This window comes from Lissotriton helveticus, chromosome 12 (assembly GCF_964261635.1).
Source record: "Lissotriton helveticus chromosome 12, aLisHel1.1, whole genome shotgun sequence".
In the NCBI taxonomy this organism is placed as follows: domain Eukaryota; kingdom Metazoa; phylum Chordata; class Amphibia; order Caudata; family Salamandridae; genus Lissotriton; species Lissotriton helveticus.
This window is the reverse complement of record NC_136073.1, coordinates 131,454,164-131,476,767: the sequence shown is the minus strand read 5'-3', so window position 1 is coordinate 131,476,767 and position 22,604 is coordinate 131,454,164. Positions and strand designations below refer to the sequence as shown.

General features: G+C 42.5%; 13 non-coding genes across 13 annotated transcripts; all 13 read left to right on the top strand.

The window, feature by feature from the left end:
- Nucleotides 1-9,051: 9,051 nt before the first annotated feature.
- On the top strand, nt 9,052-9,133 carry TRNAS-AGA (transfer RNA serine (anticodon AGA)). Its single transcript has one exon. It is a non-coding gene; the product is annotated as a tRNA-Ser (tRNA).
- Nucleotides 9,134-10,786: 1,653 nt separating this feature from the next.
- On the top strand, nt 10,787-10,867 carry TRNAS-AGA (transfer RNA serine (anticodon AGA)). The gene has a single exon. It is a non-coding gene; the product is annotated as a tRNA-Ser (tRNA).
- A 1,653-nt stretch (nt 10,868-12,520) lies between these two features.
- On the top strand, nt 12,521-12,602 carry TRNAS-AGA (transfer RNA serine (anticodon AGA)). Its single transcript has one exon. It is a non-coding gene; the product is annotated as a tRNA-Ser (tRNA).
- A 1,286-nt stretch (nt 12,603-13,888) lies between these two features.
- On the top strand, nt 13,889-13,960 carry TRNAH-GUG (transfer RNA histidin (anticodon GUG)). The gene has a single exon. It is a non-coding gene; the product is annotated as a tRNA-His (tRNA).
- Nucleotides 13,961-14,255: 295 nt separating this feature from the next.
- Nucleotides 14,256-14,337, top strand: TRNAS-AGA (transfer RNA serine (anticodon AGA)). Its single transcript has one exon. It is a non-coding gene; the product is annotated as a tRNA-Ser (tRNA).
- Nucleotides 14,338-15,622: 1,285 nt separating this feature from the next.
- TRNAH-GUG (transfer RNA histidin (anticodon GUG)) lies at nt 15,623-15,694 on the top strand. Its single transcript has one exon. It is a non-coding gene; the product is annotated as a tRNA-His (tRNA).
- A 295-nt stretch (nt 15,695-15,989) lies between these two features.
- Nucleotides 15,990-16,071, top strand: TRNAS-AGA (transfer RNA serine (anticodon AGA)). The gene has a single exon. It is a non-coding gene; the product is annotated as a tRNA-Ser (tRNA).
- Nucleotides 16,072-17,352: 1,281 nt separating this feature from the next.
- On the top strand, nt 17,353-17,424 carry TRNAH-GUG (transfer RNA histidin (anticodon GUG)). The gene has a single exon. It is a non-coding gene; the product is annotated as a tRNA-His (tRNA).
- Nucleotides 17,425-18,911: 1,487 nt separating this feature from the next.
- On the top strand, nt 18,912-18,993 carry TRNAS-AGA (transfer RNA serine (anticodon AGA)). Its single transcript has one exon. It is a non-coding gene; the product is annotated as a tRNA-Ser (tRNA).
- A 1,286-nt stretch (nt 18,994-20,279) lies between these two features.
- Nucleotides 20,280-20,351, top strand: TRNAH-GUG (transfer RNA histidin (anticodon GUG)). The gene has a single exon. It is a non-coding gene; the product is annotated as a tRNA-His (tRNA).
- A 295-nt stretch (nt 20,352-20,646) lies between these two features.
- TRNAS-AGA (transfer RNA serine (anticodon AGA)) lies at nt 20,647-20,728 on the top strand. The gene has a single exon. It is a non-coding gene; the product is annotated as a tRNA-Ser (tRNA).
- Nucleotides 20,729-22,014: 1,286 nt separating this feature from the next.
- Nucleotides 22,015-22,086, top strand: TRNAH-GUG (transfer RNA histidin (anticodon GUG)). The gene has a single exon. It is a non-coding gene; the product is annotated as a tRNA-His (tRNA).
- Nucleotides 22,087-22,381: 295 nt separating this feature from the next.
- Nucleotides 22,382-22,463, top strand: TRNAS-AGA (transfer RNA serine (anticodon AGA)). Its single transcript has one exon. It is a non-coding gene; the product is annotated as a tRNA-Ser (tRNA).
- The last annotated feature ends 141 nt before the right edge of the window (nt 22,464-22,604 follow it).

Below are 22,604 nucleotides of genomic sequence, written 5' to 3'. Positions count from 1 at the left end.
AAACGTAATTGTAATTGAGTTACAGTGGCCGAGACGCCCGCATGCGCAGACGCCACACCTTCATGAGCCGCTGTAATCAAGTCTGCTCTGCGATCCGAGTTGGGAATCAGCCGTTCCCCAACATCAGGAATTGTCACAAAAGGAACCTTTTCGGGACTTAAGTGGTATTTATACTTCGAAGGGAATCCCGCAGGATGTTTACTTCCCTTCTCAGAGGCAGCAATCGCTGCCAAGATGTCGCTATCAATCTTGGTTTTAGACCTAGTAACTGCTGCAACTAAGTATGTAGATACTGCTGATTTCGCCGCTTCATCAGCAAGCGAGTTGCCAACAGCGTGAACTCCCACGCGCTGATGACCGAGAGTATGAATCACATAAACGAGTGGCAACATAGCCTTAAGCTCTGCCACTCGAACCCAGATCATTTTATGTTTTATTGTGCTACCCTTGGAATCATGAAAATCATTTTGAATCCAAAAGAACAAGTTTTCATTGTAAGACTGGACACAGTAGTAAGAATCACTTACAATTAGAGTAGTAACACTTGGATCTGCGTACTCCAAAGCTAGTAATAGAGCACGAAGCTCTGCCAATTGTGCGGTGCAATCGCCCAGGGGCAACGTGTGTACTTCCCTGGAAACGAACTCATCATTCAACATAGCACCGACCACAATGGCGCATGCGGAAACGTAGGCATGTTTAGAGCCATGCGCAACCTGCGCCGACCCATCAGTGTAAATGATGCAATGGAAGTCCTCCAAAGGTCGCATCGCCAGAGGAGCAGGATGAACGAATTCATACTGCAAGTACTCCTGCGACCGTAAGGAAGCGTCAAAAATAAACATGACATCCGTGGATGACAATGACGCAGCCCACTGAATCCACCGAGGGTGCAAAGCCTTTGAATTTGGTACACTGGCTTTCGTGACTGCCTCCAAATGAGGACAGGGTGTTACCACTAGCATGCGTTTCCCCTGTGACAGAGCTCGTTCCTTTAGAATAGCCATCTGTACAGCAGTTAAAACCTTTTCTACGGTGGGAAACCGCATCTCAGCCGAGGTGTACAAGTGTGACTTGTAAGCAATAGGTACAGTGTCACCTTCATTAAAAGTGAGGTACGTGAAACCCACCGTCCCAGGAATTATTCTTATTACCAGGTTGGTGTGGTTATCACGAGTCAGTAAATATTTAGAAGCGAGCAGATCAGCCTGCAAGGATTGCAAAATGGCTGAATGCTCAGGCAGCCAGCATGATTTAGAGAAAGTTGGTTGTATCAAAGCATACAAAGGCTTGATACGCTGGGCATATTCCGGAATGTAAGTTCTGCCGAAATTCAAAAAGCCCAGTAAAGACTGTAATTTTTTCAGTGTTGTTGGAGCGCGCAATTGTGCGCACTTCTCTAAGAAGTGAGGAGCTAAACCTCTACCTTCATTGTTGAGCTCATAGCCCAAAAACAACACTGTGTGTTCAGCAATGTGCGATTTTGCAAAGTTAAATTTGTAACCCATGTCTGCGAAGTTGCAAACAACAGAATTTACACGACACAGATGCTCCCAAATATCGTCGTCTGTGAGATATATGTCATCCACATACGAAAAAGCATCAGGGTCGAGTGCCTCCAGAATAGAGACAATTCGAGCGGTAAATATACCAGGACTATTCTTGTAGCCCATTGGAAGACGCCGGAATTGCTTTTGGACTCCAGCGCTCGTAAAACTGGTCCATTGGGAGCTAAAGCTGTCCAATCTGTGGGCATAAAAACCATTGGATATGTCAAGCGTTGTCTTGAAACGCTTACGCACGAGACTATCCACTAGGGCAGAGCCGTGGGTATTCTGTACAGCACAGTTACGGCAATGCGAGTTTAAATGCCGGTAATCCAAAACCAAACGATATGATCCGTCAGGTTTGTTCACAGTAAAAAGGGGATTATTCATCGGTGACACACACGTTTCAATAACTCCCTGATATTCCAATTGTTCAAGGATTTCCGCGACGGAAGATTTTGCTTCACGCCGAATGGGATATTGAGGTTGAGGCTGCGGCTGAGACCGCAACGGAATTTCGTGGCAAGGCGACAATTTATCCCAACCACATTGGTTACGGTACAGAGCCGGCGCGAGAGCCCGAGCCCACTCTTCTGCAAAATGCTGCGCATGCTCTTTCGAGACAGTGTTCGCGAAACTGGGTAGGATCACCTCCTCCCCTCGCGGCGCCGCGAGCACAAAAGGTGGGGGCCAGTCAGCCTCCGAAAGTAAAATATCATATGTAGAAGACAGAGTCTCCCAAAATACACCTTTAACGGTACGCTGTATGTCACCTTCAATTAACAGGACAATTTCATATAGTCTTTCAGGGGGAGCAAGTCTCGTATCCGCTGTTTCTATCACAACGTAGACATCAGTCGCTGTCACCCTCAGTAGTGGACGCAGCGCCTCTCTGACTATGGTTATCTCCGCCGCGCTGTCCAGCAAGGTCAGAGCCCACGTCAGATTCCGAAGCCGCGTTCTCACTATCTGTGGCATATCGATGCGCTGTTAAGGCTGCGACCTTCTTTTTCGCAAACTGCGGACGCCTAGGCGTAGAATCCTCCTGCTTCACTGCGCCGTCCGTCTGGCGGGACTGACCACGTCCTTGTTGGCCACCACGTCCACGTCCACCCCCTCCTCCTCCACCGGTCTTCGGGGCCGATGTGTCCTGAAAGGAACGAGGAGAGCGTTGATCAGAACCCTGAAAACGATCAGGCGATTTAATCATCGCGCGGTCGCGCAAATCATAAACTTTTTCGGGTGGCGCAGGAGCTTGTATTGCAGGAAAAGTACCCTGTGTCTGCGTTGTCTGCTTCCCCTGTGTCTGTTTTTTAGGCCAATTCTGTTTCTTGGACTTGGGCTGGGCATCTGTCACTGCAGATTGTCCCTGTGGTTGTTTTTTCTCCTTTACTGGAAAATATTTTAGAACTCTACTTGTGCGGCCAATCGTTTTATAAGCGGCCACTACAATCTTTGCTAACTGGCGGGGTTTGTCGGCATCGGGCAGAGCAGCCAAAGCATTCGACACCTGAAAGTTAACTGCATCTCCTTTAACATTGGAGAGAATGAGATCACTTACAATCTCAAAAGAACCACACAGGCGCATACCCAATTCAACCGCTGCCTCTGGACCGTGATCATTCTGAACACGTCTAACGATTTCAGGCAGGGCAGTCATAGACGGGGTGCCGAAGCACCTTGTATAAACTGCCGCAAATGTTTTTCCCCAGCTATCACAGTCAGCAAGTTCAGGAGTAATATCCTTCGGTAGAGTAATCGTTAACATTCTATGTTTATCAGCAGGAGTAGAATTCGGAAAAACCGCCTCCAGTTGATCAAACTTCTCTGCTAGCCAGAATGGGAAGTCATCGTTGTCAACAGGACGCGCACCAAAAACCGAATTTACCATCACTGGATTGAGACGCATTCCGCCTCGTTCCATGGGAGCGGCCGCACCCCCCTGGGGACCACCAGGAAGATGTCGACCGATGTATTGCACTAAAGCACGAATCACGGAAATGGAAACTACATGTAGCCTGCGAATTTCTGCCAGGGTACAAGCCCCGTGATTCGGGTGCGGGGTAAAGCCACCCAACGCAGGCCAATTAGTACCTGGAATTGAGAGTGGACCTAACCTCGCAGGGGACATAGAGTGGGGGAGGGCGCCATCAAACCAAACTCGATGCTGCCAATGATCAATAGGTATTTCCAATGCCCTGTACGGCGTATATTCAGCCGGGACATCCGAGGCGGTGTAGGAGTGGAACAAACCAGAATTAGCGTCCACAGCCGGAAACGTAACCCAAGAGTAAAACAACTCGTAAGGAAACGCCGGATCTGCACATACCACGAAAATCACAGCCATCCCATCTACTGGGACTTGGTACGTCTGAAGATGATTGCGTACCGCTACGCGACTATGCTGCGCAATAGCCACCGCTGCCGCCATTACAGAATTGGAAACAAGAAAAAACAAAGAATACTTTGTAGCACAACTGGGTAGGAATTCAAAGAAACCGTTTAGGTAAGAATCAAGCTTGAATAAAGACCTATTTCAAAAAATAGGTAGGTTTCACCAACACCCCGTTTTCCGGAAACGGACGTGAAGGGGTTAAGGCATGAACGATAAACTACTCGAGTGTCATGATATAAGACCACCGAAAACGTTGGGCGCCATGTTGCAGGGTTTCTGTACTCACACAGAACTGTGCACAGAGGAGTGGAACCTCGGCAAATTAGGATGTCCCAAAACTTACCTTAGCAACCAACTCACCCCTTACCGAGCTAGCTACAGTGTCTCATTGGACATATCAAACTCCCAATGTTTAGACAAACCAGAACATGAACTTACAGTACCTCAGGGTACGTGGGACTCATGAACACTCTTTCGTTATATTATCATTACAAATCAGAACATGGAGTAAAGAAGACACATGTGCATTTGAAATGTTTATTTACTAATGCCGTCTTCTCAGGCGCAGTATCTTAGATAATACAAGTATACTTATTATCAGTAGCAAAATTATCAGCATAGTTACTAAGACATAAAAAGCGAATGGTGACAGCATGTTAACATGCTGTAATGAAATAAGAGTTAACAACACTTATATCTCACCCTCCCTAACACATATATTATATTATTAGCTAAGAAGGTCTCTTTGGGTTGTTTTAGGGCGGGCCCATACCTTAGTGTCCTAGCATGAAGGAATCACATCAGCATACACCAGCTCTCTCTGCATGTGCACCGCATCAAGTGTGTTAACAATTCTCGTGCAAAGCAATATCAATCCTGCCTCAAGCCCAAGTTGGCAAAGGCTGCACTTGTGTTATGACTATGAAGGCGTGGAGATCAGACCTCATAACAATTCCATATCGTGTTGCTCCTGAAACTTCAGCACTCTCCGTGCAGACATGGTTTATTAAACAAAACTGATATCAGAGCAATAACATATTATTCTCACATACACCACGGCAAACCACTGGGTTGAAAGCTAAGTCAACAATTAAGGGTCGTGTGCAGAAGTTGCAAGAAAGGAAAAATGGCGTTTAAATCTCAAATGTACCTATGCTAACTTAACACGATATAAGGATATATAGGAGCTATACAACAATACATGGCAGAGGTTTATACTTTAATTGAGCTAAGAAAAGCGTGTTGTGGGGCCCCTACGAGCCATGGTGCTTGCTTCATCATAATTAGGCACGCAGTCATTAGCCACAGCTCTGATCATGGGTCAGTGAGGTCAGTTTCAATAATTCCTCAAAAACCTAACCATGCAGTCCCCCCTAACTGTGTAGTTATCTTGCTTTACTGCTGTTTGTGTGATTAGCTGGGAGGAGCTCACGGCAGCATCCTCCCTATAAAAGTGTAGATGGACCGCTCCTTAACTCTTTCTTGCTTCACATACAGATGGCTTGAGGAGGTACAGGGGAGATGCAGGTCTACTAGACAGAATAGAAGATCTGCGCCAGGTGTGTTTCTCTGCATTGGTGTCCCATCACAGGCCCACAAGTGTATGTGTGATCTTTGACTCCTGGCAGTTCACAAGCAGGCGGCCAGGAAACAGTTTCAGCCTATCAACCACTGAGGAGACAAAGCCTTTGTATAAGGAATGAGGAAGCAATGAACACATTCAGCCTATCACAGGAGTTCCCTGAGTGTTCCGAATTATAAATTCTCCATGTCACTGTATGTTATTGAGCCCAAGTAGCTCGCCGTGATCGTATAGTGGTTAGTACACTGCGTTGTGGCCGCAGCAACCTCAGTTCGAATCCGAGTCACGGCATTCTGTTTGGCAATGTCACGGCAGTTGGGTTTTTCTTTTACAGAATTACCAAATGTACCAGTTGTTTTTGTAAAATGTCTATTAAAAACAGATCCTTTAAAATATTTAAACGATCTAACGACAAATTATTTAAACACACATGATTATAAGATGTAGCTATTTTGTACCTACTGACATAAATTATCGTTCTTGAACCTATTTGCGGTGGGGGAATGGAGCTCTCCCCCATGCCAATCAGAATGCAGATGAATGCAGTTGCAGTTGAGTGACCTGTGTTGTGGCTGTCTAGAGGGAATGCACAAATGTAGCTGTCTCGCAGCCCAATCCAGACGTCAATTGGAGACAGGTTTTCAGGCAAATAGAGCAGTAAGTGCAGAGAAATGCTCACTCTCTAAAAATGGCATTTATAAAATAGTACCGTTAAATCCAACCTCACCAGTAAATAGGATTTATCAATAAATAAATAAAGCTTCTCCTCTCTGATATGGAATTACCCCCCAAAAAGTATAAGGGAATACCCAATGCTAACCTATGAGAGGGGCAGACCTCACAGTAGTGAAAAATGTAATAGACTGTTTGGTACTACCAGGACATGCGAACTACCACAGTACATGTCTTACCTTTTACTTACATAGCATGATGCCCCTAGGACTACCTAGGGCCTACCTTTTGGTTAATTATATGTAATAAAATTGGAGTTTAAGGCTTGGCAAGTAGTTTTAAATGGCAAGTCGAAGTGGCAGTACACTGCAGCACAGGCCCTGCAGTAGCAGGCTTGAGACAGGTTTGAAATGCTACTTTTTCGGACGGCACAATCAGTTCCTGGGTATATGGTATACCACTTTACAAGGGGCTTTCAAGTCAATTACATCTGTCAGTCAGGTATACTCCAATTACACACATGATTAGGGAAAAGGCACGTGCACTTCAGCACTGATTAGTAGCGATAAAGTGATCAGAGTCCTAAGGCCAACAAAAAGATACAGCAAAATGCGTAGGTGAAAAGCAATAAGGTAGGGTTGAGGCCACCTTAAGAATGCAAGGTCTAACAAAAAGAAACTAAGGATAACATGAGTAAAACATCAGGTTTCTCTACGGCATTTGGTGAGACAAGTGTGCCTTCTTTTATCTTCCATAAATGCAATCTTTCCCTGACCCCTTTATTATATAGCTCTTCAAGTAAAAAAGATAAAGCACTTACAAAGGAGCCTCAAATACTCAAAGATGGTAGACTTCTGTAATATGGGCCATAGACTAAAAGCAGCCCGAAAACAGAGTGCAATAGGGTCCCAAAAACTTGAGTGCCACATGAGAGTATGCATGAAAGCCTATCCTTTTTTAAACTAGAGATATACTCATGCAATTTTTGTTTTTAGGAGAGAATGTGCCTGCTGAAAAATACATTATTTTAAAAAAGTGCATTGCAGAATACCAGGAATTTGCTGTGGGACACCTTGAAAACTTTCATACAGATTATTTGCACAAAACTTACAGTCAGTTGTTGTGGATGAGTGGTTAAGGCGATGGACTAGAAATCCATTGGGGTCTCCCTGCACAGGTTCGAATCCTGCCGACAACGAGAAACTTTTTAACATCGGCTACAATTTCAGAAGTTAACCTTTAGAATTTCTTCCATGTCAGTTTTATAAATAGGTGGCTTATTTTGGTGTCACTATTGTCCTTTCACATATTTATTATCGCTACCCCTTTCATATCTTTGCTATAACTCTTGTCCTACATTAGCGCTGGTGCAAACACTTCAAATTATTATACCCTGGCTCTCTCAGTCATACCATTCATGCACTTGAAACTTACTTTACCAATAAAAGAAGCAAATAGAAAAATAAAACAAAAGTGCTTGCTGGATTAGGCAAACACACTTCATAAAACTGCATTTTCTTTTCTATTCTCCCCGTGTTACAAGCTTAACTGCTCCCTGTGTAATTTCTCTTAGCCTGCTGTCCCAGGAAGAGAATTTTATCTACAGGCTCTTTCTGTGTTTTTTTCCTAGTCTTTCTTTCCCTTTTCTTAGATTTGTAACTGTTCCTTTATGTGCTCTATTTAGGCGCCATTAATCTCATTTGAGCTCCTTGTACCTGCTGCTGTTTTCTCCACACCTCATACTGCCTTTTCCCTCTTTCTCTCTTTCTCTGAGGTTGGTGGCTACTTTCCAAAGCTTCTGATGCCCCAATGATCCTTCATCCTATTGTCAGACGTGAATTGGAAAAGCAACCAAATTAACAAGCCTTTACCACTCATACATGGCAGAGGTTCATACTTTAATTCAATGAGCTAAGAAAAGCGTGTTGTGGGGCCCCTACGAGCCATGGTGCTTGCTTCATCATAATTGGGCGCGCAGTCATTAGCCACAGCTCTGATCATGGGTCACTGAGGTCAGTTTCAATAATTCCTCAAAAACCTAACCATGCAGTCCCCCCTAACTGTGTAGTTATCTTGCTTTACTGCTGTTTGTGTGATTAGCTGGGAGGAGCTCACGGCAGCATCCTCCCTATAAAAGTGTAGATGGACCGCTCCTTAACTTTTTCTTGCTTCACATACAGATGGCTTGAGGAGGTACAGGGGAGATGCAGGTCTAATAGACAGAATAGAAGATCTGCGCCAGGTGTGTTTCTCTGCATTGGTGTCCATCACAGGCCAACAAGTGTATGTGTGATCTTTGACTTCTGGCAGTTCACAAGCAGGCAACCAGGAAACGGTTTCAGCCTATCAACCACTGAGGAGACAAAGCCTTTGTATAAGGAATGAGGAAGCAATGAACACATTCAGCCTATCACTGGAGTTCCCTGAGTGTTTCGAATTATAAATTCTCCATGTCACTGTATGTCAGGTATTGAGCCCAAGTAGCTTGCCGTGATCGTATAGTGGTTAGTACTCTGCGTTGTGGCTGCAGCAACCTCGGTTCGAATCCAAGTCACGGCATTGTGGTTGGCAATGTCACGGCAGTTTTGGTTTTTCTTTTACAGAATTACCAAATGTACCAGTTGTTTTTGTAAAATGTCTATTAAAAACAGATCCTTTAAAATATTTAAACGATCTAACGACAAATTATTTAAACACACATGATTATAAGATGTAGCCTTATTTTTGTTTTTAGGAGAGAATGTGCCTGCTGAAAAAAACATTATTTTTAAAAAGTGCATTGCAGGATATCAGGAATTTGCTGTGGCACACCTTCAAAACTTTCATGCAGATTATTTGCACAAAGCTTACAGTCAGTTGTTGTGGCCGAGTGGTTAAGGCGATGGACTAGAAATCCATTTGGGTCTCCCCGCGCAGTTTCGAATCCTGCCAACAACGAGAAACTTTTTAACATCGGCTACAATTTCAGAAGTTAACCTTTAGAATTTCTTCCATGTCAGTTTTATAAATAGGTGGCTTATTTTGGTGTCACTATTGCCCTTTCACATATTTATTATCGCTACCCCTTTCATATCTTTGCTATAACTCTCGTCCTACATTAGCGCTGGTGCAAACACTTCAAATTATTATACCCTGGCTCTCTCAGTCATACCATTCATGCACTTGAAACTTACTTTACCAATAAAAGAAGCAAATAGAAAAATAAAACAAAAGTGCTTGCTGGATAAGGCAAACACACTTCATAAAACTGCATTTTCTTTTCTATTCTCCCCGTGTTACAAGCTTAACTGCTCCCTGTGTAATTTCTCTTAGCCTGCTGTCCCAGGAAGAGAATTTTATCTACAGGCTCTTTCCGTGTTTTTTTCCTAGTCTTTCTTTCCCTTTTCTTAGATTTGTAACTGTTCCTTTACGTGCTCTATTTAGGCGCCATTAATCTCATTTGAGCTCCTTGTACCTGCTGTTGTTTTCTCCACACCTCATACTGCCTTTTCCCTCTTTCTCTCTTTCTCTGAGGTTGGTGGCTACTTTCCAAAGCTTCTGATGCCCCAATGTTCCTTCATCTTGTTGTCAGACGTGAATTGGAAAAGCAACCAAATTAACAAGCCTTTACCACTCATACATGGCAGAGGTTTATACTTTAATTCAATGAGCTAAGAAAAGCGTGTTGTGGGGCCCCTACGAGCCATGGTGCTTGCTTCATCATAATTGGGCACGCAGTCATTAGCCACAGCTCTGATCATGGGTCACTGAGGTCAGTTTCAATAATTCCTCAAAAACCTATCCATGCAGTCCCCCCTAACTGTGTAGTTATCTTGCTTTACTGCTGTTTGTGTGATTAGCTGGGAGGAGCTCACGGCAGCATCCTCCCTATAAAAGTGTAGATGGACCGCTCCTTAACTTTTTCTTGCTTCACATACAGATGGCTTGAGGAGGTACAGGGGAGATGCAGGTCTAATAGACAGAATAGAAGATCTGCGCCAGGTGTGTTTCTCTGCATTGGTGCCCCATCACAGGCCCACAAGTGTATGTGTGATCTTTGACTTCTGGCAGTTCACAAGCAGGCGGCCAGGAAACGGATTCAGCCTATCAACCACTGAGGAGACAAAGCCTTTGTATAAGGAATAAGGAAGCAATGAACACATTCAGCCTATCACAGGAGTTCCCTGAGTGTTTTGAATTATAAATTCTCCATGTCACTGTATGTTATTGAGCCCAAGTAGCTCGCCGTGATCGTATAGTGGTTAGTACTCTGCGTTGCGGCCACAGCAACCTCGGTTCGAATCCGAGTCACAGCATTGTGGTTGGCAATGTCACGGCAGTTGGGTTTTTCTTTTACAGAATTACCAAATGTACCAGTTGTTTTTGTAAAATGTCTATTAAAAACAGATCCTTTAAAATATTTAAACGATCTAACGACAAATTATTTAAACACACATGATTATAAGATGTAGCCTTATTTTTGTTTTTAGGAGAGAATGTGCCTGCTGAAAAAAACATTATTTTAAAAAAGTGCATTGCAGGATATCAGGAATTTTCTGTGGGACACCATGACAACTTTCATACAGATTATTTGCACAAAACTTGCAGTCAGTTGTTGTGGCCGAGTGGTTAAGGCGATGGACTAGAAATCCATTGGGGTCCCCCGCGCAGGTTCGAATCCTTCCAACAACGAGAAACTTTTTAACATCGGCTACAATTTCAGAAGCTAACCTTTAGAATTTCTTCCATGTCAGTTTTATAAATAGGTGGCTTATTTTGGTGTCACTATTGCCCTTTCACATATTTATTATCGCTACCCCTTTCATATCTTTGCTATAACTCTCGTCCTACATTAGCGCTGGTGCAAACACTTCAAATTATTATACCCTGGCTCTCTCAGTCATACCATTCATGCACTTGAAACTTACTTGACCAATAAAAGAAGCAAATAGAAAAATAAAACAAAAGTGCTTGCTGGATTAGGCAAACACACTTCATAAAACTGCATTTTCTTTTCTATTCTCCCCGTGTTACAAGCTTAACTGCTCCCTGTGTAATTTCTCTTAGCCTGCTGTCCCAGGAAGAGAATTTTATCTACAGGCTCTTTCCGTGTTTTTTTCCTAGTCTTTCTTTCCCTTTCCTTAGATTTGTAACTGTTCCTTTACGTGCTCTATTTAGGCGCCATTAATCTCATTTGAGCTCCTTGTACCTGCTGCTGTTTTCTCCACACCTCATACTGCCTTTTCCCTCTTTCTCTCTTTCTCTGAGGTTGGTGGCTACTTTCCAAAGCTTCTGATGCCCCAATGTTCCTTCATCTTGTTGTCAGACGTGAATTGGAAAAGCAACCAAATTAACAAGCCTTTACCACTCATACATGGCAGAGGTTTATACTTTAATTCAATGAGCTAAGAAAAGCGTGTTGTGGGGCCCCTACGAGCCATGGTGCTTGCTTCATCATAATTGGGCACGCAGTCATTAGCCACAGCTCTGATCATGGGTCACTGAGGTCAGTTTCAATAATTCCTCAAAAACCTATCCATGCAGTCCCCCCTAACTGTGTAGTTATCTTGCTTTACTGCTGTTTGTGTGATTAGCTGGGAGGAGCTCACGGCAGCATCCTCCCTATAAAAGTGTAGATGGACCGCTCCTTAACTTTTTCTTGCTTCACATACAGATGGCTTGAGGAGGTACAGGGGAGATGCAGGTCTAATAGACAGAATAGAAGATCTGCGCCAGGTGTGTTTCTCTGCATTGGTGTCCCATCACAGGCCCACAAGTGTATGTGTGATCTTTGACTTCTGGCAGTTCACAAGCAGGCGGCCAGGAAACGGTTTCAGCCTATCAACCACTGAGGAGACAAAGCCTTTGTATAAGGAATGAGGAAGCAATGAACACATTCAGCCTATCACAGGAGTTCCCTGAGTGTTTCGAATTATAAATTCTCCATGTCACTGAATGTTATTGAGCCCAAGTAGCTTGCCGTGATCGTATAGTGGTTAGTACTCTGCGTTGTGGCCGCAGCAACCTCGGTTCGAATCCGAGTCTCAGCATTGTGGTTGGCAATGTCACGGCAGTTGGGTTTTTCTTTTACAGAATTACCAAATGTACCAGTTGTTTTTGTAAAATGTCTATTAAAAACAGATCCTTTAAAATATTTAAACGATCTAACGACAAATTATTTAAACACACATGATTATAAGATGTAGCCTTATTTTTGTTTTTAGGAGAGAATGTGCCTGCTGAAAAAAACATTATTTTTAAAAAGTGCATTGCAGGATATCAGGAATTTTCTGTGGGACACCTTGACAACTTTCATACAGATTATTTGCACAAAACTTGCAGTCAGTTGTTGTGGCCGAGTGGTTAAGGCGATGGACTAGAAATCCATTGTGGTCCCCCCGCGCAGGTTCGAATCCTGCCAACAACGAGAAACTTTTTAACATCGGCTACAATTTCAGAAGTTAACCTTTAGAATTTCTTCCATGTCAGTTTTATAAATAGGTGGCTTATTTTGGTGTCACTATTGCCCTTTCACATATTTATTATCGCTACCCCTTTCATATCTTTGCTATAACTCTCGTCCTACATTAGCGCTGGTGCAAACACTTCAAATTATTATACCCTGGCTCTCTCAGTCATACCATTCATGCACTTGAAACTTACTTTACCAATAAAAGAAGCCAAAAGAAAAATAAAACAAAAGTGCTTGCTGGATTAGGCAAACACACTTCATAAAACTGCATTTTCTTTTCTATTCTCCCCGTGTTACAAGCTTAACTGCTCCCTGTGTAATTTCTCTTAGCCTGCTGTCCCAGGAAGAGAATTTTATCTACAGGCTCTTTCCGTGTTTTTTTCCTAGTCTTTCTTTCCCTTTTCTTAGATTTGTAACTGTTCCTTTACGTGCTCTATTTAGGCGCCATTAATCTCATTTGAGCTCCTTGTACCTGCTGCTGTTTTCTCCACACCTCATACTGCCTTTTCCCTCTTTCTCTCTTTCTCTGAGGTTGGTGGCTACTTTCCAAAGCTTCTGATGCCCCAATGTTCCTTCATCTTGTTGTCAGACGTGAATTGGAAAAGCAACCAAATTAACATGCCTTTACCACTCATACATGGCAGAGGTTTGTACTTTAATTCAATGAGCTAAGAAAAGCGTGTTGTGGGGCCCCTACGAGCCATGGTGCTTGCTTCATCATAATTGGGCACGCAGTCATTAGCCACAGCTCTGATCATGGGTCACTGAGGTCAGTTTCAATAATTCCTCAAAAACCTATCCATGCAGTCCCCCCTAACTGTGTAGTTATCTTGCTTTACTGCTGTTTGTGTGATTAGCTGGGAGGAGCTCACGGCAGCATCCTCCCTATAAAAGTGTAGATGGACCGCTCCTTAACTTTTTCTTGCTTCACTTACAGATGGCTTGAGGAGGTACAGGGGAGATGCAGGTCTAATAGACAGAATAGAAGATCTGCGCCAGGTGTGTTTCTCTGCATTGGTGTCCCATCACAGGCCCACAAGTGTATGTGTGATCTTTGACTTCTGGCAGTTCACAAGCAGGCGGCCAGGAAATGGTTTCAGCCTATCAACCACTGAGGAGACAAAGCCTTTGTATAAGCAATGAGGAAGCAATGAACACATTCAGCCTATCACAGGAGTTCCCTGAGTGTTCCGAATTATAAATTCTCCATGTCACTGTATGTTATTGAGCCCAAGTAGCTTGCCGTGATCGTATAGTGGTTAGTACTCTGCGTTGTGGCCGCAGCAACCTCGGTTCGAATCCGAGTCACGGCATTGTGGTTGGCAATGTCACGGCAGTTGGGTTTTTCTTTTACAGAATTACCAAATGTACCAGTTGTTTTTGTAAAATGTCTATTAAAAACAGATCCTTTAAAATATTTAAACGATCTAACGACAAATTATTTAAACACACATGATTATAAGATGTAACCTTATTTTTGTTTTTAGGAGAGAATGTGCCTGCTGAAAAAAACATTATTTTTAAAAAGTGCATTGCAGGATATCAGGAATTTGCTGTGGCACACCTTGAAAACTTTCATGCAGATTATTTGCACAAAACTTACAGTCAGTTGTTGTGGCCGAGTGGTTAAGGCGATGGACTAGAAATCCATTGGGGTCTCCCCGCGCAGGTTCGAATCCTGCCAACAACGAGAAACTTTTTAACATCGGCTACAATTTCAGAAGTTAACCTCTAGAATTTCTTCCATGTCAGTTTTATAAATAGGTGGCTTATTTTGGTGTCACTATTGCCCTTTCACATATTTATTATCGCTACCCCTTTCATATCTTTGCTATAACTCTCGTCCTACATTAGCGCTGGTGCAAACACTTCAAATTATTATACCCTGGCTCTCTCAGTCATACCATTCATGCACTTGAAACTTACTTTACCAATAAAAGAAGCAAATAGAAAAATAAAACAAAAGTGCTTGCTGGATTAGGCAACACACTTCATAAAACTGCATTTTCTTTTCTATTCTCCCCGTGTTACAAGCTTAACTGCTCCCTGTGTAATTTCTCTTAGCCTGCTGTCCCAGGAAGAGAATTTTATCTACAGGCTCTTTCCGTGTTTTTTTCCTAGTCTTTCTTTCCCTTTTCTTAGATTTGTAACTGTTCCTTTACGTGCTCTATTTAGGCGCCATTAATCTCATTTGAGCTCCTTGTACCTGCTGCTGTTTTCTCCACACCTCATACTGCCTTTTCCCTCTTTCTCTCTTTCTCTGAGGTTGGTGGATACTTTCCAAAGCTTCTGATGCCCCAATGTTCCTTCATCTTGTTGTCAGACGTGAATTGGAAAAGCAACCAAATTAACATGCCTTTACCACTCATACATGGCAGAGGTTTATACTTTAATTCAATGAGCTAAGAAAAGCGTGTTGTGGGGCCCCTACGAGCCATGGTGCTTGCTTCATCATAATTGGGCACGCAGTCATTAGCCACAGCTCTGATCATGGGTCACTGAGGTCAGTTTCAATAATTCCTCAAAAACCTATCCATGCAGTCCCCCCTAACTGTGTAGTTATCTTGCTTTACTGCTGTTTGTGTGATTAGCTGGGAGGAGCTCACGGCAGCATCCTCCCTATAAAAGTGTAGATGGACCGCTCCTTAACTTTTTCTTGCTTCAAATACAGATGGATTGAGGAGGTACAGGGGAGATGCAGGTCTAATAGACAGAATAGAAGATCTGCGCCAGGTGTGTTTCTCTGCATTGGTGTCCCATCACAGGCCCAAAAGTGTATGTGTGATCTTTGACTTCTGGCAGTTCACAAGCAGGCGGCCAGGAAACGGTTTCAGCCTATCAACCACTGAGGAGACAAAGCCTTTGTATAAGGAATGAGGAAGCAATGAACACATTCAGCCTATCACAGGAGTTCCCTGAGTGTTTCGAATTATAAATTCTCCATGTCACTGTATGTTATTGAGCCCAAGTAGCTAGCCATGATCGTATAGTGGTTAGTACTCTGCGTTGTGGCCGCAGCAACCTCGGTTCGAATCCGAGTCACGGCATTGTGGTTAGCAATGTCACGGCAGTTGGGTTTTTCTTTTACAGAATTACCAAATGTACCAGTTGTTTTTGTAAAATGTCTATTAAAAACAGATCCTTTAAAATATTTAAACGATCTAACGACAAATTATTTAAACACACATGATTATAAGATGTAGCCTTATTTTTGTTTTTAGGAGAGAATGTGCCTGCTGAAAAAAACATTATTTTTAAAAAGTGCATTGCAGGATATCAGGAATTTTCTGTGGGACACCTTGAAAACTTTCATACAGATTATTTGCACAAAACTTGCAGTCAGTTGTTGTGGCCGAGTGGTTAAGGCGATGGACTAGAAATCCATTGGGGTCCCCCCGCGCAGGTTCGAATCCTGCCAACAACGAGAAACTTTTTAACATCGGCTACACTTTCAGAAGCTAACCTTTAGAATTTCTTCCATGTCAGTTTTATAAATAGGTGGCTTATTTTGGTGTCACTATTGCCCTTTCACATATTTATTATCGCTACCCCTTTCATATCTTTGCTATAACTCTTGTCCTACATTAGCGCTGGTGCAAACACTTCAAATTATTATACCCTGGCTCTCTCAGTCATACCATTCATGCACTTGAAACTTACTTTACCAATAAAAGAAGCAAATAGAAAAATAAAACAAAAGTGCTTGCTGGATTAGGCAACACACTTCATAAAACTGCATTTTCTTTTCTATTCTCCCCGTGTTACAAGCTTAACTGCTCCCTGTGTAATTTCTCTTAGCCTGCTGTCCCAGGAAGAGAATTTTATCTACAGGCTCTTTCCGTGTTTTTTTCCTAGTCTTTCTTTCCTTTTTCTTAGATTTGTAACTGTTCCTTTACGTGCTCTATTTAGGCGCCATTAATCTCATTTGAGCTCCTTGTACCTGCTGCTGTTTTCTCCACACCTCATACTGCCTTTTCCCTCTTTCTCTCTTTCTCTGAGGTTGGTGGCTACTTTCCAAAGCTTCTGATGCCCCAATGTTCCTTCATCTTGTTGTCAGACGTGAATTGGAAAAGCAACCAAATTAACAAGCCTTTACCACTCATATATGGCAGAGGTTTATACTTTAATTGAGCTAAGAAAAGCGTGTTGTGGGGCCCCTACGAGCCATGGTGCTTGCTTCATCATAATTAGGCACGCAGTCATTAGCCACAGCTCTGATCATGGGTCACTGAGGTCAGTTTCAATAATTCCTCAAAAACCTAACCATGCAGTCCCCCCTAACTGTGTAGTTATCTTGCTTTACTGCTGTTTGTGTGATTAGCTGGGAGGAGCTCATGGCAGCATCCTCCCTATAAAAGTGTAGATGGACCGCTCCTTAACTCTTTCTTGCTTCACATACAGATGGCTTGAGGAGGTACAGGGGAGATGCAGGTCTACTAGACAGTATAGAAGATCTGCGCCAGGTGTGTTTCTCTGCATTGGTGTCCCATCACAGGCCCACAAGTGTATGTGTGATCTTTGACTCCTGGCAGTTCACAAGCAGGCGGCCAGGAAACAGTTTCAGCCTATCAACCACTGAGGAGACAAAGCCTTTGTATAAGGAATGAGGAAGCAATTAACACATTCAGCCTATCACAGGAGTTCCCTGAGTGTACCGAATTATAAATTCTCCATGTCACTGTATGTTATTGAGCCCAAGTAGCTCGCCGTGATCGTATAGTGGTTAGTACTCTGTGTTGTGGCCGCAGCAACCTCGGTTCGAATCCGAGTCACGGTATTGTGGTTGGCAATGTCACGGCAGTTGGGTTTTTCTTTTACAGAATTACCAAATGTACCAGTTGTTTTTGTAAAATGTCTATTAAAAACAGATCCTTTAAAATATTTAAACGATCTAACGACAAATTATTTTAACACACATGATTATAAGATGTAGCTATATTGTACCTACTGACATAAATTATCGTTCTTGAACCTATTTGCGGTGGGGGAATGGAGCTCTCCCCCATGCCAATCAGAATGCAGTTGCAGTTGAGTGACCTGTATTGTGGCTGTCTAGAGGGAATGCACAAATGTAGCTGTCTCGCAGCCCAATCCAGACGTCAATTGGAGACAGGTTTTCAGGCAAATAGAGCAGTAAGTGCAGAGAAATGCTCACTCTCTAAAAATGGCATTTATAAAGTAGTAAAGTTAAATCCAACCTCACCAGTAAATAGGATTTATCAATAAATAAATAAAGCTTCTCCTCTCTGATATGGAATTACCCCCCAAAAAGTATAAGGGAATACCCAATGCTAACCTACGAGAGGGGCAGACCTCACAGTAGTGAAAAATGTAATAGACTGTTTTGTACTACCAGGACATGCAAACTACCACAGTACATGTCTTACCTTTTACTTACATAGCATGATGCCCCTAGGACTACCTAGGGCCTACCTTTTGGTTAATTATATGTAATAAAATTGGAGTTTAAGGCTTGGCAAGTAGTTTTAAATGGCAAGTCGAAGTGGCAGTACACTGCAGCACAGGCACTGCAGTAGCAGGCTTGAGACAGGTTTGAAATGATACTTTTTTGGGCGGCACAATCAGTTCCTGGGTATATGGTATACCACTTTACAAGGGGCTTTCAAGTCAATGAAATCTGTCAGTCAGGTATACTCCAATTACACACATGATTAGGGAAGAAGCACGTTCACTTCAGCACTGATTAGTAGCAATAAAGTGATCAGAGTCCTAAGGCCAACAAAAAGATACAGCAAAATGCGTAGGTGAAAAGCAATAAGGTAGGGTTGAGGCCACCTTAAGAATGCAAGGTCTAACAAAAACAAACTAAGGATAACATGAGTAAAACATCAGGTTTCTCTACGGCATTTGGTGAGACAAGTGTGCCTTCTTTTATCTTCCATAAATGCAACCTTTCCCTGACCCCTTTATTATATAGCTCTTCAAGTAAAAAAGATAAATCACTTACAAAGGAGCCTCAAATACTCAAAGATGGTAGACTTCTGTAATATGGGCCATAGACTAAAAGCAGCACGAAAACAGAGTGCAATAGGGTCCCAAAAACTTGAGTGCCACATGAGAGTATGCATGAAAGAGTATCCTTTTCCAAACTAGAGATATACTCATGCAATTTTTGTTTTTAGGAGAGAATGTGCCTGCTGAAAAATACATTATTTTAAAAAAGTGCATTGCAGAATACCAGGAATTTGCTGTGGGACACCTTGAAAACTTTCATACAGATTATTTGCACAAAACTTACAGTCAGTTGTTGTGGCCGAGTGGTTAAGGCGATGGACTAGAAATCCATTGGGGTCTCCCCGCGCAGGTTCGAATCCTGCCAACAACGAGAAACTTTTTAACATCGGCTACAATTTCAGAAGTTAACCTTTAGAATTTCTTCCATGTCAGTTTTATAAATAGGTGGCTTATTTTGGTGTCACTATTGCCCTTTCACATATTTATTATCGCTACCCCTTTCATATCTTTGCTATAACTCTCGTCCTACATTAGCGCTGGTGCACACACTTCAAATTATTATACCCTGGCTCTCTCAGTCATACCATTCATGCACTTGAAACTTACTTTACCAATAAAAGAAGCAAATAGAAAAATAAAATAAAAGTGCTTGCTGGATTAGGCAAACACACTTCATAAAACTGCATTTTCTTTTCTATTCTCCCCGTGTTACAAGCTTAACTGCTCCCTGTGTAATTTCTCTTAGCCTGCTGTCCCAGGAAGAGAATTTTATCTACAGGCTCTTTCCGTGTTTTTTTCCTAGTCTTTCTTTCCCTTTTCTTAGATTTGTAACTGTTCCTTTATGTGCTCTATTTAGGCGCCATTAATCTCATTTGAGCTCCTTGTACCTGCTGCTGTTTTCTCCACACCTCATACTGCCTTTTCCCTCTTTCTCTCTTTCTCTGAGGTTGGTGGCTACTTTCCAAAGCTTCTGATGCCCCAATGTTCCTTCATCTTGTTGTCAGACGTGAATTGGAAAAGCAACCAAATTAACAAGCCTTTACCACTCATACATGGCAGAGGTTTATACTTTAATTCAATGAGCTAAGAAAAGCGTGTTGTGGGGCCCCTACGAGCCATGGTGCTTGCTTCATCATAATTGGGTGCGCAGTCATTAGCCACAGCTCTGATCATGGGTCACTGAGATCAGTTTCAATAATTCCTCAAAAACCTAACCATGCAGTCCCCCCTAACTGTATAGTTATCTTGCTTTACTGCTGTTTGTGTGATTAGCTGGGAGGAGCTCACGGCAGCATCCTCCCTATAAAAGTATAGATGGACCGCTCCTTAACTTTTTCTTGCTTCACATACAGATGGCTTGAGGAGGTACAGGGGAGATGCAGGTCTAATAGACAGAATAGAAGATCTGCGCCAGGTGTGTTTCTCTGCATTGGTGTCCCATCACAGGCCAACAAGTGTATGTGTGATCTTTGACTTCTGGCAGTTCACAAGCAGGCAACCAGGAAACGGTTTCAGCCTATCAACCACTGAGGAGACAAAGCCTTTGTATAAGGAATGAGGAAGCAATGAACACATTCAGCCTATCACTGGAGTTCCCTGAGTGTTTCGAATTATAAATTCTCCATGTCACTGTATGTTATTGAGCCCAAGTAGCTCGCCGTGATCGTATAGTGGTTAGTACTCTGCGTTGTGGCTGCAGCAACCTCGGTTCGAATCCGAGTCACGGCATTGTGGTTGGCAATGTCACGGCAGTTGGGTTTTTCTATTACAGAATTACCAAATGTACCAGTTGTTTTTGTAAAATGTCTATTAAAAACAGATCCTTTAAAATATTTAAACGATTTAACGACAAATTATTTAAACACACATGATGATAAGATGTAGCCTTATTTTTGTTTTTAGGAGAGAATGTGCCTGCTGAAAAAAACATTATTTTTAAAAAGTGCATTGCAGGATATCAGGAATTTGCTGTGGCACACCTTGAAAACTTTCATGCAGATTATTTGCACAAAACTTACAGTCAGTTGTTGTGGCCAAGTGGTTAAGGCGATGGACTAGAAATCCATTGGGGACTCCCCGCGCAGGTTCGAATCCTGCCAACAACGAGAAACTTTTTAACATCGGCTACAATTTCAGAAGTTAACCTTTAGAATTTCTTCCATGTCAGTTTTATAAATAGGTGGCTTATTTTGGTGTCACTATTGCCCTTTCACATATTTATTATCGCTACCCCTTTCATATCTTTGCTATAACTCTCGTCCTACATTAGCGCTGGTGCAAACACTTCAAATTATTATACCCTGGCTCTCTCAGTCATACCATTCATGCACTTGAAACTTACTTTACCAATAAAAGAAGCAAATAGAAAAATAAAACAAAAGTGCTTGCTGGATTAGGCAAACACACTTCATAAAACTGCATTTTCTTTTCTATTCTCCCCGTGTTACAAGCTTAACTGCTCCCTGTGTAATTTCTCTTAGCCTGCTGTCCCAGGAAGAGAATTTTATCTACAGGCTCTTTCCGTGTTTTTTTCCTAGTCTTTCTTTCCCTTTTCTTAGATTTGTAACTGTTCCTTTACGTGCTCTATTTAGGCGCCATTAATCTCATTTGAGCTCCTTGTACCTGCTGCTGTTTTCTCCACACCTCATACTGCCTTTTCCCTCTTTCTCTCTTTCTCTGAGGTTGGTGGATACTTTCCAAAGCTTCTGATGCCCCAATGTTCCTTCATCTTGTTGTCAGACGTGAATTTGAAAAGCAACCAAATTAACAAGCCTTTACCACTCATACATGGCAGAGGTTTATACTTTAATTCAATGAGCTAAGAAAAGCGTGTTGTGGGGCCCCTACGAGCCATGGTGCTTGCTTCATCATAATTGGGTGCGCAGTCATTAGCCACAACTCTGATCATGGGTCACTGAGGTCAGTTTCAATAATTCCTCAAAAACCTAACCATGCAGTCCCCCCTAACTGTATAGTTATCTTGCTTTACTGCTGTTTGTGTGATTAGCTGGGAGGAGCTCACGGCAGCATCCTCCCTATAAAAGTATAGATGGACCGCTCCTTAACTTTTTCTTGCTTCACATACAGATGGCTTGAGGAGGTACAGGGGAGATGCAGGTCTAATAGACAGAATAGAAGATCTGCGCCAGGTGTGTTTCTCTGCATTGGTGTCCCATCACAGGCCAACAAGTGTATGTGTGATCTTTGACTTCTGGCAGTTCACAAGCAGGCAACCAGGAAACGGTTTCAGCCTATCAACCACTGAGGAGACAAAGCCTTTGTATAAGGAATGAGGAAGCAATGAACACATTCAGCCTATCACTGGAGTTCCCTGAGTGTTTCGAATTATAAATTCTCCATGTCACTGTATGTTATTGAGCCCAAGTAGCTCGCCGTGATCGTATAGTGGTTAGTACTCTGCGTTGTGGCTGCAGCAACCTCGGTTCGAATCCGAGTCACGGCATTGTGGTTAGCAATGTCACGGCAGTTGGGTTTTTCTTTTACAGAATTACCAAATGTACCAGTTGTTTTTGTAAAATGTCTATTAAAAACAGATCCTTTAAAATATTTAAACGATTTAACGACAAATTATTTAAACACACATGATTATAAGATGTAGCCTTATTTTTGTTTTTAGGAGAGAATGTGCCTGCTGAAAAAAACATTATTTTTAAAAAGTGCATTGCAGGATATCAGGAATTTGCTGTGGCACACCTTGAAAACTTTCATGCAGATTATTTGCACAAAACTTACAGTCAGTTGTTGTGGCCGAGTGGTTAAGGCGATGGACTAGAAATCCATTGGGGTCTCCCCGCGCAGGTTCGAATCCTGCCAACAACGAGAAACTTTTTAACATCGGCTACAATTTCAGAAGCTAACCTTTAGAATTTCTTCCATGTCAGTTTTATAAATAGGTGGCTTATTTTGGTGTCACTATTGCCCTTTCACATTTTTATTATCGCTACCCCTTTCATATCTTTG